Source organism: Geotrypetes seraphini, chromosome 6, assembly GCF_902459505.1.
Source record: "Geotrypetes seraphini chromosome 6, aGeoSer1.1, whole genome shotgun sequence".
NCBI lineage: Eukaryota > Metazoa > Chordata > Amphibia > Gymnophiona > Dermophiidae > Geotrypetes > Geotrypetes seraphini.
In genome coordinates, this window is record NC_047089.1 from 18,037,069 (window position 1) to 18,053,863 (window position 16,795).

A 16,795-nucleotide genomic window follows, 5' to 3' on the forward strand; every position below is an offset into this window, starting at 1 on the left:
TACTCCAGCAGGGGCCGCAGCACTCTAAACACGCTGCTTCGCGGCCTGCTACTGCCCTGATTTGCTCTGCCCGACACGGCAGCGTGTTTAAAGTGCTGCGGCCCTTGCTGGAGTAAGGACGTTTGTCAGGACCGCGGGAAGGGGGCGGCAAGGGACTAAGGGAGCCGGCCACACCGCGGGATGGGAGGGAAAGGGGGCTGCTGCGAGGCAGATAGCTTTGATTGGGGGGGAAGGCAGAAGGGGGGCCACGGAGACACAGTCAGGGACGAACTGGAGAGGGAGAGGGGGCTGCTTTGGGGGAGGGGTGTGCTGGGAGGCAGACAGCTTTGCTTGGGGGGAAGACAGAAGGGGGGCCACGGAGAGACAGTCAGGGAGGAACTAGAGGCCGAGAGGGAAAGGAGGCTGCTTTGGGGGGACGGGTGTGTTGGGAGGCAGACGGCTTTGCTTGAGGGAGGGGAGACGGAAGGGGGCCACAGAGAGACAGTCAGGGAGGAACTGGAGGGGGAGAGGGAAAGGAAGCTGCTTTGGGGGAAGGGGTGTGTTGGGAAGCAGACGGCTTTGCTTGGGGGAGGGGAGACGGAAGGGGGCCACAGAGAGACAGTTAGGGAGGAACTGGAGAGGGGAGAGGGAAAGGGGGCTGCTTTCTAGCACCCGTTAATGTAACGGGCTTTAACACTAGTTGGTGTATAAAAGATCACTTCTCTATAACTACCACGGCTGACTTTGCCTTGTCCTCATTCTTATATAACCGGAGTTGAACATAAAGCGTGTCTAATCATTTCACAAAAAAAAGACCTTTGGTCTTTCTATAAATGAAAAGCTTCATTCTCCACTGTACCACCCCTTGCACAGCGTGGTTTGGCATCTGTAAACTGAAAAATACCCAACAAATGTTGGCGAGGAAAGAGAGGTCAAGCTTTGTGACTATAGCAGCCATTTGACTAGAATATCATAGTCATCCTTTTGTTCCCATCTTACTAAAGAAGCAAGATGTATCTGAGAAATCGATTGATCCAACTGCCTTTTATCAATTGAATAGGTGAAATACAAGCATGGAGAGAACGTAAGTATGGCATTAAAAAAGAAATGGATCCATCTGCACATAGAGCACTGATTGATACAAGACATGGTCTCCCGTCACCCTCTTAAAAGACTGAATTTCTGAATAAACCCCACTGATATCCAACCTTGAAGTTTGAAAGGCTTACCTATTATAATGTCCTTTTATCAGGGCGATAAAGCCTCGGAATATGGAGCGGGGTACCAAATTCGGGTTTCTATCGTGGAAAAAGTTTTCATGGCTCCTGCAATCTATTTTTTTTTATATCACAAGAGCAACTATCTGTTGTAATAAAAAATAATATATGAAAAAGTAAATTAAAAAAAGATTGCAGGGTTTTTGCCTGTGACGTGAGCAGGAGCCAGTGACACTTTTTCACAATAGAACCCCGATTTGGCTCCATATTCCAAGGCTTTTTCGCCCTGATAAAAGGACATTATAATAGGTAAGCCTTTCAAACTTCAAGGTTGGATATAAATTACGTATCAGATACTTGTTGACCACTGAGTTTATTGTTTGATTTGGTTAGATAGATTTTATCTGTTCTACGTATTGCTTCTTTCCCTCCTTTCAAATGTCGTATATCAAATACAAAACTACCATAGAGGAAAAAAAAAAACTTTGTTTAAGAGTGAATTCAAACACATTCGTTCCAGAGATAACCAATCTCAAGTGTCTGCAGTCAGACCTCAGAGCAAATCTTGAGGGCAAACTTCAATGCAGACTATCATCGATCGTTTGTATCTCGGTTTTAATCTGAATTTTTCATATAGTTTTGTCGAGTGCTAATTATTTATATTTGAAATTGAAGTGAAATAGTACTTAACTTGACGGAAGATCTTTCCCTGCCAGGCCGGTATTTTCTGCATTATATTGTAAATGCTTTCTGTCTTTATCCGTTTTTAAGTCCATTATTCTAATTTGTATTTTATCTGTATCCCTTGTTGTGAACCGCCTAGAACTTTTTCGGTATGGCAGTATATAAGAATAAAATTTTATTATTATTATATAACCCTCTCAAAAGAGCCATGAGGCAGATACATAAGCATGCATTCAAGAGACAGGGTGATTTTTAAATGCGAGCAAACAAAACAAAACTGCAGAGCTGTAACAAGACGTAGGCAAAATTTATTGTGACAAAATAATTATATGCAAACCCTTTTACCAATCAAGGGACCCGACACGGTCCGTGTTTCGGACAAACCTTCGTCAGGGGTCCTATCAGGCACAAATATAATATAAAATTTATTATTAAAATTATGAAACAACAATTGTACACATAATATAGAATAAAAATAATAATTAAAAAACATTTTTACAGAAACACATGATGGTGTTTAAACGATACTATACCAAAATTTGTGATGGATACGACAGAGGGTCATGTCGGGTCTCTTGATTGGTAAAAGGGTTTGCATATAATTATTTTGTCACAATAAATTTTGCCTACGTCTTGTACCAGCTCTGCAGTTTTGTTTTGTTTGCTCTCGGTTGGTTTTTTACTGCAGTTTAGGTTGGGGCCTTTTTTCTCTTTGTTTTGTTGATTTTTAAATGCCGCATTTATTGAAAATACAAACTGGAAAACGCCGATCCTATAGGAGAATGCGATGGAGACAAAACTAGCAGAACTAAACTTCTGAACTGTGTCACAGAGGGCTCGAGACATTCTTTGAACACTCCTTGACATGAGATGAATCAAGCAATGCTTTTTCTGTGGGTATCAGCGGGGCAGAGATAACAAGAAGCTGGAGGCCGGCTGAGAGCTGTTGAACCAAAAGGATCTCTCTTCACAAAAGCCAGAAATCCTATAAAGCGCAACTGCCCAGTTTGGATTTAACTTATAAGAAAAAATGTCACGTGTTTGTTGTTAACAACAAAAGAAGAAAACCTAATTTTTCTACCGTAAGTGAAGAATCCAAGCAACAAAAGAAACTGTGGAAAAGATGTTCTTGATGCAGGCTTTTATTCAGTCCGTAAATGGTTCCGATAACAATCCGCATATGTCCGGAACGAGAAGGACCCAGCATGGCCTGTGTTTCGGCGCACACACCTTCTTCAGGGATCCAAGATAACGATGTGGGTTCAGAGAAACAAAGGTGGACGTAGAAGAATCAACATAAAACCCTGGTCTCCGTTCGCAGGTGGAGGAGGAGGAGACGGTGCAGCCGCCGACATGTTTGTTGTTAAACATTAATTAAGCAAACATTCAAGTGTAGTTTTCAATACAATCACTAGGTGGCAACACAACCCGCAGGTGCTGTGTATACGGTGACGGGACAAAAGCGCGCGAGACTTCAACGCGCCGACAATTCGACGCAAGATACCAGCGCACTGCCTGAAAAGTGACTTTTAAAGAGGCCCGACGGGGGTGTGTGCTTTACTTCAGACTGTTCATGCTGCCGTTGGGGGGGGGGGGGGGTGCAACCCCCCACATTATAGAGAAAACTTAACTTTTTCCAATAAAATCGGGAAAAAGTTAAGTTTACTCTATGTTTAAGTTTTAAGTTTAAGTTTAAGTTTATTAGGATTTTTATATACCGCCTATCAAGGTTTTCTAAGCGGTTTTACAATCAGGTACTCAAGCATTTTTCCCTCTCTGTCCCGGTGGGCTCACAATCTATCTAACGTACCTGGGGCTATGGAGGATTAAGTGACTTGCCCAGGGTCACAAGGAGCAGGGCGGGGTTTGAACCCACAACCCCAGGGTGCTGAGGCGGTAGCTTCAACCACCGCGCCACACACTCCTCTATAAGTTTACTCTATAATGGAGAGTTCCAACCTCCTCCCCCCCCAACGGCAGCGCGAAGAGTATGAAGTAAACTGGGGGTTCCCCACTCACACCCCGGCGTTGGAGCTCTTTAAAAATCACTTTTTAGGCAGCACGCTGGTGTCTTGCGCCAAATTGTCGGTGCGCTGAAGTCTCGCACGCGAACGACTATGAACCTATAAATACAGAGCAGCCCCTAGCTAGAAATTTTATCTCAGTTTGCTGATCAAGTTTTCCTATTGACAACAGGGCACTGCACCTTGAGGCTGTGTTTCCTAGAACAATCACGCGCATGACAACGAACCCAAAAACATTCCACTTAAACCAGTATAAGGCTACATCCCATGCACCTTACTACTGGTTCTATAAGGAAGTGCCCAACATGATCGAGACGTTCAAATACATGAGCGAGACGTTCAAATACATGAGCGAGACGTTCAAATATGTCACGGGCCGTATCGAGGTGGAAGAGGATCTCTTTTTCCTTAAAGGACCCACGGCAACAAGAGGGCATCCGTTGAAAATCAGGGGTGGGAAATTTCATGGCGACACCAGAAAATATTTCTTCACCGAAAGGGTGGTTGATCGCTGGAATAATCTTCCACAACAGGTAATTGAGGCCAGCAGCGTGCCAGATTTTAAAGAAAAGATGGGATTGGCATGTGGGATCTCTTCATGGAGGTAGTTAGGGGGTGGGCCATTAGGGGGGGCAGACTAGATGGGCCGTGGCCCTTTTCTGCCGTCATGTTCTATGTTTCTATTTGGCATGTGGGATCTCTTCATGGAGGTAGTTAGGGGGTGGGCCATTAGGGGGGGCAGACTAGATGGGCCGTGGCCCTTTTCTGCCGTCATGTTCTATGTTTCTATTTGGCATGTGGGATCTCTTCATGGAGGTAGTTAGGGGGTGGGCAGACTAGATGGGCCATGGCCCTTTTCTGCCGTCATGTTCTATGTTTCTATTTGGCATGTGGGATCTCTTCATGGAGGTAGTTAGGGGGTGGGCCATTAGGGTGGGCAGACTAGATGGGCCGTGGCCCTTTTCTGCCGTCATGTTCTATGTTTCTATTTGGCATGTGGGATCTCTTCATGGAGGTAGTTAGGGGGTGGGCAGACTAGATGGGCCGTGGCCCTTTTCTGCTGTCATGTTCTATGTTTCTATTTGGCATGTGGGATCTCTTGATGGAGGTAGTTAGGGGGTGGGCCATTAGGGGGGGCAGACTAGATGGGCCGTGGCCCTTTTCTGCCGTCATGTTCTATGTTTCTATTTGGCATGTGGGATCTCTTCATGGAGGTAGTCAGGGGGTGGGTCATTAGTGTGGGCAGACTGGATGGGCCGTGGCCCTTTTCTGCCGTCATTTTCTATGTTTTTATGTTTCTAACTGGCTTTATTGATCCATATTTTATGTTTTCTGCACACATTTAGGTTCACTTCTTGTAGCTGTTATAAATCAGAGGAATTCACTGAGACTGAGTAACCTACATGTGCAGTGCGGGCAGTTCGCAAACTTTCTTAAGTCCTTAAAGTGGTAATGCACTTTTTAAAGCGGTCCATACCAGGGCTCCGTGGATGACATCACCCACACGTGAGAATATGCTGCCTGCTTGTCCTGGGATAATGTACATTAATGGAATCTTCCAGGTTGGTCAAAAATACTAGTGAAACAAAAATCCTTCATCAAACAGAGAATATTGGGGGGGGGGGGGGGGGAAATTGTATAAATAGTGCCTAGGGACACCTCAACTTAATTTTTCTTAGTTTAATTGTCATGGTAATTGACCATCCCATTAAAAACTAATTTAAACCAAAATTAAAATATGATTTATTAAAAGTTGGGTGCGGAATTCTGCACGGTGCCTAGTGACACCTACGTCGAGATACCTACCAGTGCCTGGTACTGCCTACCTGAAAGGAAAGTGTGGTTAGGGGCAGAGAATAGGCATGGTATGAAATAGGTGTCTGTAGTAGGTGACGGTAAATTAAGCCAGAAAAAACCTGGCCTAGTGTACCGGTGTCAACCATTAGGACATCTAGTGATACCGAAATCAAGTTAGGGTTCAAAGAAGAGCAACCAAGATGGTGAAGGGGATGGAACTCCTCTCGTATGAGGAAAGACTAAAACGGTTAGGGCTCTTCAGATTGGAAAAAAGACGTCTGAAGCGAGATATGATTGAAGTCTACAAAATCCTGAGTGGGGTAGAACGGGTACAAGCGGATCGATTTTTCACTCCGTCAAAAATTACCAAGACTAGGGGACACTCGATGAAGTTACACGGAAATACTTTTAAAACCAACAGGAGGAAAATTTTTTTTTTTCACTCAGAGAATAGTTAAGCTCTGGAACGCGTTGCCAGAGGATGTGGTAAGAGCGGATAGCGTAGCTGGGTTTAAAAAAAGTTTGGACAAGTTCCTGGAGGAAAAGTCCATAGTCTGTTATTGAGAAAGACATGGGGGAAGCCACTGCTTACCTGTATTGGTAGCACGTTGTACTAGTGACCTGGATTGGCCACCGTGAGAACGGGCTACTGGGCTTGATGGACCATTGGTCTGACCCAGTAAGGCTATTCTTATGTTCCTAACACTAGGCGTGATCCTGTAATTGGCGCCTCGCCATTCATTGCACCGGTTTCCCCCGGACAAAAGTTGTAAAATTGAAAACCCGCCCAGACTCACAACAAAGTCTTCAAAAAGAGGACATGTTCAGGGAAATCTGTTAACCCTATGTGTGTGTGTTCACGTTGGGGGGGGGGTGTGCTGAGGGAGCTGAACATCTAATATAATAAAACACTAGGCCGCGCATGCGCACTTCCTATGTGTGCGCCGGTTTTCTGTGAGCTGTAGCGACACATAGGAAGTGCGCATGCGCGGCTTACGGTCTGGCCTGCTCCCTGTTGAAAGACGCAGCGGTGGCTACTCTCACGATCCCCGCCTGCGTTCCCTCCCTTCCTGTAAGTTGGCCGTCCCCGCCGCCGTCGTTCCCTTGCGCATCAGTGCTCCATTATTGCTTTTGACGTCGCCGCGATGTAGGGACCCGCAGGTAGGACTGCGCATGTCCCTACAGTACTCTCTCCGCTCTCTCTCTTCCTCCCCCCCCCCCCCCCGAGGCGGATGTCGACCGGGGCGGCTGCAGGCCGCGGCAGCCAAACCCGGAAAGCATTTTAACATAAGTAGGGCATACTTATGAGTTCAGGAGGAAGATATGGGGGGGAGGAAAATACTGCACAGGGAAGTGGGGTGGGAGGGAAATGCTGCAACACACGGAAATGGAGGGGCAGAAAAGGGGTTGATGGACAGGGGAAGAGGTGCTGATGAACAGGGAGGGGGGGCAGAAAAATGAAGACAGGCCTACTGCTGGACAGATGATGGACAGGGGGAGGTAAAACAAAGGGAGAAGGGCTTCTGCTGGATAAGGTGAGCAGTGATGGGGTGGTGGAGGACACAGGGGAGGTAAAAGGAAGGGAGAAAGGACAGGGGGAGCAGGCAAAGGGTGGTAGTGGACAGCCAAGGAAAAAAAAAAAAAAAAAAGACAGACAGAAATACAGAAAGCGGCTAAGGAGAGAGAAAAAAAAAAATAAAGACAGACACACACACACACATATTCTAGCACCCGTTAATGTAACGGGCTATAAGACTAGTGAAAAATAAAAAGTCAGACTTTGTAAGCAATGAAACACTAGAGAAATGGAAACAGAAATGTGTTCTCCCTATACTGTACAAAATATATCAGAGATTCACATTTCCCAGAGCTGCCAGAGAAAATCAAAAGCTTCTCAGAAACAAACAAGAAGGAGAAACTGTGTAAGAATCACGGGGAAACCAGATGGTAGAGCAACAAAATCTATTCAGTTTTCAAAAGGATTTACGCAGTCTCAATGAGCACAAAGGGCCCGATTCTAACGGTGTCATAAGTTAGGCAGCCGCAGCTGCCCCACCGTCGCCTAACTTAATTGTTTTAATTGGCGTCCATCGACACGGTAATTGACGGCATTATTTAAAACCAAAGAAGGAAATATATTGTTTTACTCAGAGAATAGTTAAGCTCTGGAACGCGTTGTCAGAGGATGCGGTAAGAGCGGTTAATGTAGCTTGGGTTTTTTATTTTTTTTTAAAAAAAGGTCTGGACAAGTTCCCGGAGGAAAAGTCCATAAACTGCTGTTGAGACAGACATGAGAGAAGCCACTGCTTGTCCTGGATCGGTGGCATGGAAGGCTGCTACTATTTGGGTTTTTGCCAGGTACTTGTGACTTGGATTGGTCTTCGTGAAGATGGGATACTGGATTAGATAAGACCATTGGGCTGACTCACCTTGAGTATCACATGGAACTAGAAAAGGATCGAAAAACAGCGACCAAGATGATTAAAGGGGAAGGATCTACTCTCGTATAAGGAAAGACTAAAAAGGTTAGGGCTCTTCAGCTTGGAAAAGAGATGGCTGAGGGAGATAGGATTGACTTCTACATAATCCTGAGTGGAGTAGAACGGGTACAAGTGGATCGATTTTTCACTCCGGTCTAGGGGGACACTCGATGAAGTCACAGGGAAATACTTTTAAAAACCAATAGGAGGAAAAAATGTTTCACTCAGAGAATAGTTAAGCTCTGGAACGCGTTGCCAGAGAGATGTGGTAAGAGCGGATAGCGTAGCTGGTTTTAAGAAAGGTTTGGACAAGTTCCTGGAGGAAAAGTCCATAGTCTGTCATTGATACAGATATGGGAGAAGCCACTGCTTGCCATGGATCGGTGGCATGGAATGCTGCTACTATTTGGGTTTCTGTCAGGTACTAGTGACTTGGATTGGTCTCCGTGAAGATGAGATACTGGGCTGGATGGACCATTAGTGTGACCCAGTAAGGCTATTCTTATGTGCTTATGTTCATTATATTAAAAAAAAAATGTTGGCGCCTGCAAGTGCCTACAAAAAAGGACACTATAATTGCATCTACATAGGCGCCTAACAGCGCTTAAGGTCAAAGTAGGTGTGGTCTATGCCAGAAATGACCTTAGTTGCTACTAGGCACTTCTGTAGACGCGATTCTCATCAAGCTTAGGTGCTGGTAACATACAGTAGGTCTGTAAAACCTTGGCCTACGTTACCGGCGTCCATGTCAGACGCGATTCTCTTCGTGGCACCTACACGTGATTGACGCCTGGCCGGCGCCGTCCGAGGTAGGCACTGTTAATAGATTCAGGCCAACAATGCAAGACATTGTGCACAAGATATCTTCCTATGCGCGATTCTACATAAGGTAGGCACCTACTGCATGGCGCCTACCGGAGCCTAGCTCCAAAGCAGGCGCTTCTAGGAGGCAAAGGAATTAGGCACCGCTAGGCGTGATTCTCTAAAGGACTTAAGCACCTATAATGTAGGCCTTTAAAAGCCTGGCCTACATTTGTGCCTAAGTTTTAAGTTCGGCGCAATTCTGTAATGGGCGCCTAACTGTGACTGACAAGACATCCTTTTAGCCGCCATTTACAGAACATCCGCCTTGCTGACATTTATTTTATTGATTTTAACGTTTTATCATCAAAATCTGCTTCCTTCAATATATTGCATAACACCTTAATATGCCATGTGAAAGGAAGTACAGTGGAACCTTGGAATCCGAACGTAATCCGTTCCAGAACACCGTTCGAGTTCCAAAACGTTCGAGTTCCAAGACAATTTTTCCCATTGAAAATTACAGAAACCGGATTAATCCGTTCCTGGGTCCCACAAACTCAGACAGCAAGACCAGCAAAGTCAGCAAGATCAGGACCCCCACCGGCCCAGAGAGCAAGATCGGGACCCCCACCGGCCCAGAGAGCAAGATCGGCAACGGCAACTGCAATCGGTGCTCAGCCCAAAGCTTCCCCCTCCCAGGAGGAATCGGGAAGCTGCATCAGAGGGGAAGCTTTGGGCTGAGCAACGCTTGCAGTTCAGATTCCAAAGCAGCGTTTGGATTCCGGGGCAAAAATTAAGAAATAAACTAGTTCGGATTCCAAGGCTTTTGAGTTCCGAGGCGTTCGGATTCCGAGGTACCACTGTATAACATGCAAATTAATTAATGCAGACTAATACACCAGACTGCACAAAATGATGCAAGCATTAACACATGCTAATGCCTGAATTATCATTAACACATTTTAAGAAACAAAGCCTTATCTTCAATATTAATGTCTATTGGTGCTGCAGTATTTTTTTATATCGTAGGAAGATGCTAGTGTCAATTTTAAATTGCTACATTCGCCCTCTAAAGCAGTGCATTGCAAACTGTGTGCTGCGTCACAAAAAATGAGCCGCGGCGAGATTCCAGGTGTTCCACAAAAGAGACGAGTCGGTCACTGCTGGCACTGGTACCTCTCCTCCTCTCTGCCCCATCCCCCCCCAGGCGACGGAGGGCTTTCCAAAACCCAGCAGTTTGTCCAGGTTTTGGAAGGCCCCGTGCTCCGGGCCGCGTCTACAGGGCCTCCGAGCACGCGAGGACATCACGCGCACGCGTGTCACCTCACCGGTTGACGACCGCCCTTGCTCGGAGGCCCTGTAGACGCGGCCCCGCGTTTAGGGTGCTACGGTAGAAAACGTCTGCGAGAGGCTGCTCTAAAGCAAAGGTTTTCAGCTCAGTCTTTGGGACACATCCAGCCACATATGGGTTTCAGGATATGTCCACTGAATTGGGGATCTCTTGGAAACCCCAGCCGGCTGGGAATGCCCAGAGGAATGGGTTGAAAACCCCTGCTCTAAAGTCTTTTGGAAAATGAATGATCATTTCGTGTTAGTCTAGTCCAGGGGTAGGCAATTCCAGTCAGGTTTTCAGGATATCCACAATGAATATGTATGAGATGGATTTGCATGCCCTGCCTCCTTGAGCTGCAAATCTATCTCATGCATATTTATTGTGGATATCCTGAAAACCTGACCTGGCTCTGGCTCTCGAGAACCAAAATTGCCTACCCCTGGTCTAGTCCAGCAAGTCTTATATTAGTTATGCCATTTGTTTAAAGTTGTTTGATCTTCTTTTTTTTTTATAATATTTGTCATGTTATTGGTGTTTTTATTTTTTTTTTCCCCTTTATATTTCATCTGTAAACTCGCTTAGAAGTTTGATAAGCGACCGAATCATATTTTAATAAAAACTTGAAAACTTGGGCAGCTGAATAAAATCATTCAGCGAAAAGTGGAGTCAGGGCTGAAAGGGACAGAGGCAAAGCTATGTCAAAGTGCAGCGTCTTTTGCTCTGCTTTCTCATTCAATGCCTCAGCCTTGAAGCCAAAGCCCATTTCATCAGACAGCACCGACCCTGCAGGCAAGAGAAAAGCAAAAAACAACCTTTATGACTTACCCCCTTCAGGAGACAGTTCACGGCTGGCAATATTCCTGGAAGCCCTGGAAATGACAAAAGGGAGAGCCATGTTCAGCTTCACAGGTCTCTAAGTTCTTTGCAAACCCCCTACCTCTAGCCATAGACTTTGAGCCCACTTTGCCTGAATGTAAAACGCAAGGGGCGCTGAGCTTCTCTTCTCAAATTAGACCCTGGTGGGTACACTGCAGCTAACTCAGAAGCCACCAGGCTATGACTCAACAGATTTTGCATGGCAATATGTTAGAATGGAGACATACAGTATTCAAAGAGTAGAGAGGAGATACTGTAAAAAAAAACAAAAAAACAAAGAAAAAAACAAAACACAAAAAACTGGACTTATCCATGCATAGAGAAAATGGAGTATGATAATTAGGAGTAAAGCCAGGCATAAGATAGGTATATGTAGGGTTACCAGACATCGGGGAAAATTAAACTAAAACTTAACCTTATATACTGGGTCTTCAACCAAAGGAAGCTCGACGCGGTTAACAATAAATTAGGGAAGTTCATTCCATAATTGGGGAAATTTGAACACCAGAGAGCTGCTAAAATTCTTAACTCCTTGAATTCCTTTCCTAGAAGGAAAAGAAAGTTCAAATCGATGAATGCCTCTCGCATAGGAAAATCTATAAACACTAGTCTTTAAGCCCGTTAAATTAACGGGTGCTAGAATAGATGTCTGTCTGTCTGTCTTTCTTTCTGTCTGTCTCTCTGGCCCCCTGTCGGTCATTCTTTCTTTCTCTTTCTCTATCCTTGGCTAGTGTTTGTCTGGGGGCACGGACGTTTCTTTCTCTCTTTCTCTGCTGTCTGTCTGTGTTTATTCTATCTGTCTCCCTGGCCCCCTGTCTTTCTTTCTGTATGTCTCTCTGTCTTTCTCCCTGGCCCCACCTGCCTACCTGTATTTATCTGTTGTCTCTCTGGCCCCCTGTCTGTTTGTCTTTCTTTATGTCTTTCTCTCTCCCTGGCCCCCTGTCTATCTTTCTGTATGTCTCTCTGTCTTTCTCCCTGGCCCCACTTGCCTACCTGTATTTATCTGTTGTCTCTCTGGCCCCCTGTCTGTTTGTCTTTCTTTATGTCTTTCTCTCTCCCTGGCCCCCTGTCTTTCTTTCTGTATGTCTCTTTGTCTTTCTCCCGGGCCCCACCTGCCTACCTGTATTTATCTGTTGTCTCTCTGGCCCCCTGTCTGTTTGTCTTTCTTTATGTCTTTCTCTCTCCCTGGCCCCCTGTCTTTCTTTCTGTATGTCTCTCTGTCTTTCTCCCTGGACCCCCAGCCTACCTGTATTTATCTGTTGTCTCTCTGGCCCCCTGTCTGTTTGTCTTTCTTTATGTCTTTCTCTCTCCCTGGCCCCCTGTCTTTCTTTCTGTATGTCTCTCTGTCTTTCTCCCTGGCCCCACCTGCCTACCTGTATTTATCTGTTGTCTCTCTGGCCCCCTGTCTGTTTGTCTTTCTTTATGTCTTTCTCTCTCCCTGGCCCCCTGTCTTTCTTTCTGTATGTCTCTCTGTCTTTCTCCCTGGCCCCACCTGCCTACCTGTATTTATCTGTTGTCTCTCTGGCCCCCTGTCTGTTTGTCTTTCTTTATGTCTTTCTCTCTCCCTGGCCCCCTGTCTTTCTTTCTGTATGTCTCTCTGTCTTTCTCCCTGGCCCCACCTGCCTACCTGTATTTATCTGTTGTCTCTCTGGCCCCCTGTCTGTTTGTCTTTCTTTATGTCTTTCTCTCTCCCTGGCCCCCTGTCTTTCTTTCTGTATGTCTCTCTGTCTTTCTCCCTGGCCCCACCTGCCTACCTGTATTTATCTGTTGTCTCTCTGGCCCCCTGTCTGCTTGTCTTTCTTTATGTCTTTCTCTCTCCCTGGCCCCCTGTCTTTATTTCTGTATGTCTCTCTGTCTTTCTCCCTGGCCCCACCTGCCTACCTGTATTTATCTGTTGTCTCTCTGGCCCCCTGTCTGTTTGTCTTTCTTTATGTCTTTCTCTCTCCCTGGCCCCCTGTCTTTCTTTCTGTATGTCTCTCTGTCTTTCTCCCTGGCCCCCCAGCCTACCTGTATTTATCTGTTGTCTCTCTGGCCCCCTGTCTGTTTGTCTTTCTTTATGTCTTTCTCTCCCCCTGGCCCCCCCTGTCTTTCTTTCTGTATGTCTCTCTGTCTTTCTCCCTGGCCCCACCTGCCTACCTGTATTTATCTGTTGTCTCTCTGGCCCCCTGTCTGTCTGTCTGTGTTTATTCTATCTGTCTCCCTGGCCCCCTGTCTTTCTTTCTGTATGTCTCTCTGTCTTTCTCCCTGACCCCCAACCTACCTGTATTTATCTGTTGTCTCTCTGGCCCCCTGTCTGTTTGTCTTTCTTTATGTCTTTCTCTCTCCCTGGCCCCCTGTCTTTCTTTTTTTCTGTATGTCTCTCTGTCTTTCTCCCTGGCCCCACCTGCCTCCTGTATTTATATGTTGTCTCTCTGGCCCCCTGTCTGTTTGTCTTTCTTTATGTCTTTCTCTCTCCCTGGCCCCCTGTCTTTCTTTCTGTATGTCTATCTGTCTTTCTCCCTGGCCCCACCTGCCTACCTGTATTTATCTGTTGTCTCTCTGGCCCCCTGTCTGTCTGTGTTTATTCTATCTGTCTCCCTGGCCCCCTGTCTTTCTTTCTGTATGTCTCTCTGTCTTTCTCCCTGACCCCCAGCCTACCTGTATTTATCTGTTGTCTCTCTGGCCCCCTGTCTGTTTGTCTTTCTTTATGTCTTTCTCTCTCCCTGGCCCCCTGTCTTTCTTTCTGTATGTCTCTCTGTCTTTCTCCCTGGCCCCACCTGCCTACCTATATTTATCTGTTGTCTCTCTGGCCCCCTGTCTGTCTGTCTGTGTTTATTCTATCTGTCTCCCTGGCCGCCTGTCTTTCTTTCTGTATGTCTCTCTGTCTTTTTCCCTGGCCCCACCTGCCTACCTGTATTTATCTGTTGTCTCTCTGGCCCCCTGTCTGTTTGTCTTTCTTTATGTCTTTCTCTCTCCCTGGCCCCCTGTCTTTCTTTCTGTATGTCTCTCTGTCTTTCTCCCTGGCCCCACCTGCCTACCTGTATTTATCTGTTGTCTCTCTGGCCCCCTGTCTGTTTGTCTTTCTCTCTCCCTGGCCCCCTGTCTTTCTTTCTGTATGTCTCTCTGTCTTTCTCCCTGGCCCCACCTGCCTACCTGTATTTATCTGTTGTCTCTCTGGCCCCCTGTCTGTTTGTCTTTCTTTATGTCTTTCTCTCTCCCTGGCCCCCTGTCTTTCTTTCTATATGTCTCTCTGTCTTTCTCCCTGGCCCCACCTGCCTACCTGTATTTATCTGTTGTCTCTCTGGCCCCCTGTCTGTTTGTCTTTCTTTATGTCTTTCTCTCTCCCTGGCCCCCTGTCTTTCTTTCTGTATGTCTCTCTGTCTTTCTCCCTGGCCCCACCTGCCTACCTGTATTTATCTGTTGTCTCTCTGGCCCCCTGTCTGTTTGTCTTTCTTTATGTCTTACTCTCTCCCTGGCCCCCTGTCTTTCTTTCTGTATGTCTCTCTGTCTTTCTCCCTGGCCCCACCTGCCTACCTGTATTTATCTGTTGTCTCTCTGGCCCCCTATCTGTTTGTTTTTCTTTATGTCTTTCTCTCTCCCTGGCCCCCTGTCTTTCTTTCTGTATGTCTCTCTGTCTTTCTCCCTGGCTCCCTGCCTACCTGTATTTATCTGTTGTTCCATGCCTGACTGTCTCTCCGTGGCTCCCTTCTGTCTCCCTACCCCCTCCTGAAAGCAAGGCCATTACATTAACGGGTGCCCTGTGCAGCAGCATTAGCGTTTCCTCTACCCCCCTTTCCCTTCCCGTGGTCCCGACTACAAAGCTAGTGATTCCAGCAGCGTGTGCAGCAGTCTTCATACGCTGCTTCGGGTCCTTCTACTGCCCTGATTTACTCTGGCACATCCCTGATGACATCATCAGAGACGCGGCAGAGCAAATCAGGGCAGTAGAAGGGCCCAAAGCAGCGTGTGAAGACTGCTGCACATGCTGGAATCGCAAGGTTCGTTGTTGGGTCCGCGGGAAGGGAAGGGTGGGGTGGCAAAGAACTCGGGTCCCGGGCGGCGGGGTCAGTTTTTCGGTTCGTCCTGTGGGTGGGGGGGGGGAGGAGACGCTCTTTGTACCCCAGTCCCGGCTTGTGGAGGCGATCGTCAGCGTGTAAAGAAACTTCCGTATTGTGAGGTGGAGAACAGGGAAGCTTGTCTGGAGCGCATGCGCACTCGTGCTGCCGCGACAGATCAGGGAACACGCAGCGTGAGTGCGCATGCGCGCTTAGCGTTTTATTATATATGATTCCATAGTAGAGGAACAAGAGGAGCAAAGATACCATGTAAATTCTTCAAAACAATACATAAACACTTAAACTGAATTCTAAAATAAACCGGGAGCCAATGGAGAGAGAAAAGCAAAGGAGTCACACGGTCAAATTTGCTCTTTCCATAGATCAACTTTGCCTCTTTTTAGAGGCTCTCTGGCTGCGTCTGAAGGACCTTTGTGCATGTGCAGGTGATGTCACACACATCCGCGCATGCTCTAGGCACTCCAGACGTGGCTGCAGCTCATCCGGAAGAAGAGAGGAGGCTTTGTGGGGCAGGGATGGGGGAAGAATGGGTGGGCGGGGCTAGAGGCAGAACAGGGCGGAACTGGAGGCAGGATTTGGGGGGAGGGGGGCTGCGTCATGTGTCCAGGGTTTCCCAGAGAAAAATATGGTAACCCTAGGTATGTGGAGTCTTCCCAACTTGTCCCTCCATGCCAAAATATCAAGAATACTCAACTAAGGGTCCTTTTGCTAGCATGAGCCTACCATACATTAAAAAGGCTTTCTGCAGGACAGGCGCTGGCGTCCCACGGTAAAATTGGTAATTTGCACATGCGCACCCCACGCTAAAAAAATATTTTTAATGTTCTGGGTCATTTATTTATTCTATAATGACATGCGTAAGTGCCTTTGGGAAAAGTTATCAACGTGGGCTGCCATTATAATGAGCTATTTTACTGTATAAAATGAGACCAGTGCTAAAATAGCAGAAATAAGTAGTAAAATATGTCTTAATATGCGCCCACATTGATAACTTCCCTGCCCCCCAACTTAGTGTGAAGAGCTTCAGTGTCTGGTAACTAGAGGGGATATTGTGATGTCATAATAATGCCTCATTCCACCAATGCCTAAGAGCCAACCTCCGCAGTGATGTCACAATGGCTTGATTGCTCTATACTTGGCTCACTTTTATTACATGCAGCAGTGATTTTGATTTCTAGAGATTTATTTATTCATTCATTCGATTTTCTAGCCCATCCTCCCAAACGGGTTACATGTTTACATACATATTACAGGGTAACATGCATGATAGCGGTTAGCTACAAGGTAATAGTGAGGTAATTTTTATATACAGCACGAGAGATATGTGCACATAGATGCATATACGGCAATATTCTGCCTAAGTGCTATGTTGTAAATAAGTGCAAATCTTGGATAATGTGTATTTTCAAATGAGTGTACGTGGGACAGAGCAGGACAGAGCTTGTCTGGGGCTCCCACATATATGCGTAAATTCTTGAATCCTATAAATTACAAGTGTACCTCCATTTTGGACTGAGCATCGGTGTCACTATGGCTGGCATTAGTG

At 46.3% G+C, this 16,795-nt stretch overlaps 1 protein-coding gene across 4 annotated transcripts in view; it reads right to left on the minus strand.

Moving 5' to 3' along the window:
- Positions 1-16,795, minus strand: part of TENM4 (teneurin transmembrane protein 4) — a 1,150,563-nt gene that overhangs the window by 968,899 nt on the left and 164,869 nt on the right. For all 4 annotated transcript variants that reach the window (XM_033948175.1, XM_033948174.1, XM_033948172.1 and 1 more), the window contains exon 2: positions 11,144-11,187. The gene's annotated coding sequence lies outside the window, so the exon portion shown is untranslated. The remainder of the gene's footprint in view (positions 1-11,143; positions 11,188-16,795) is intronic.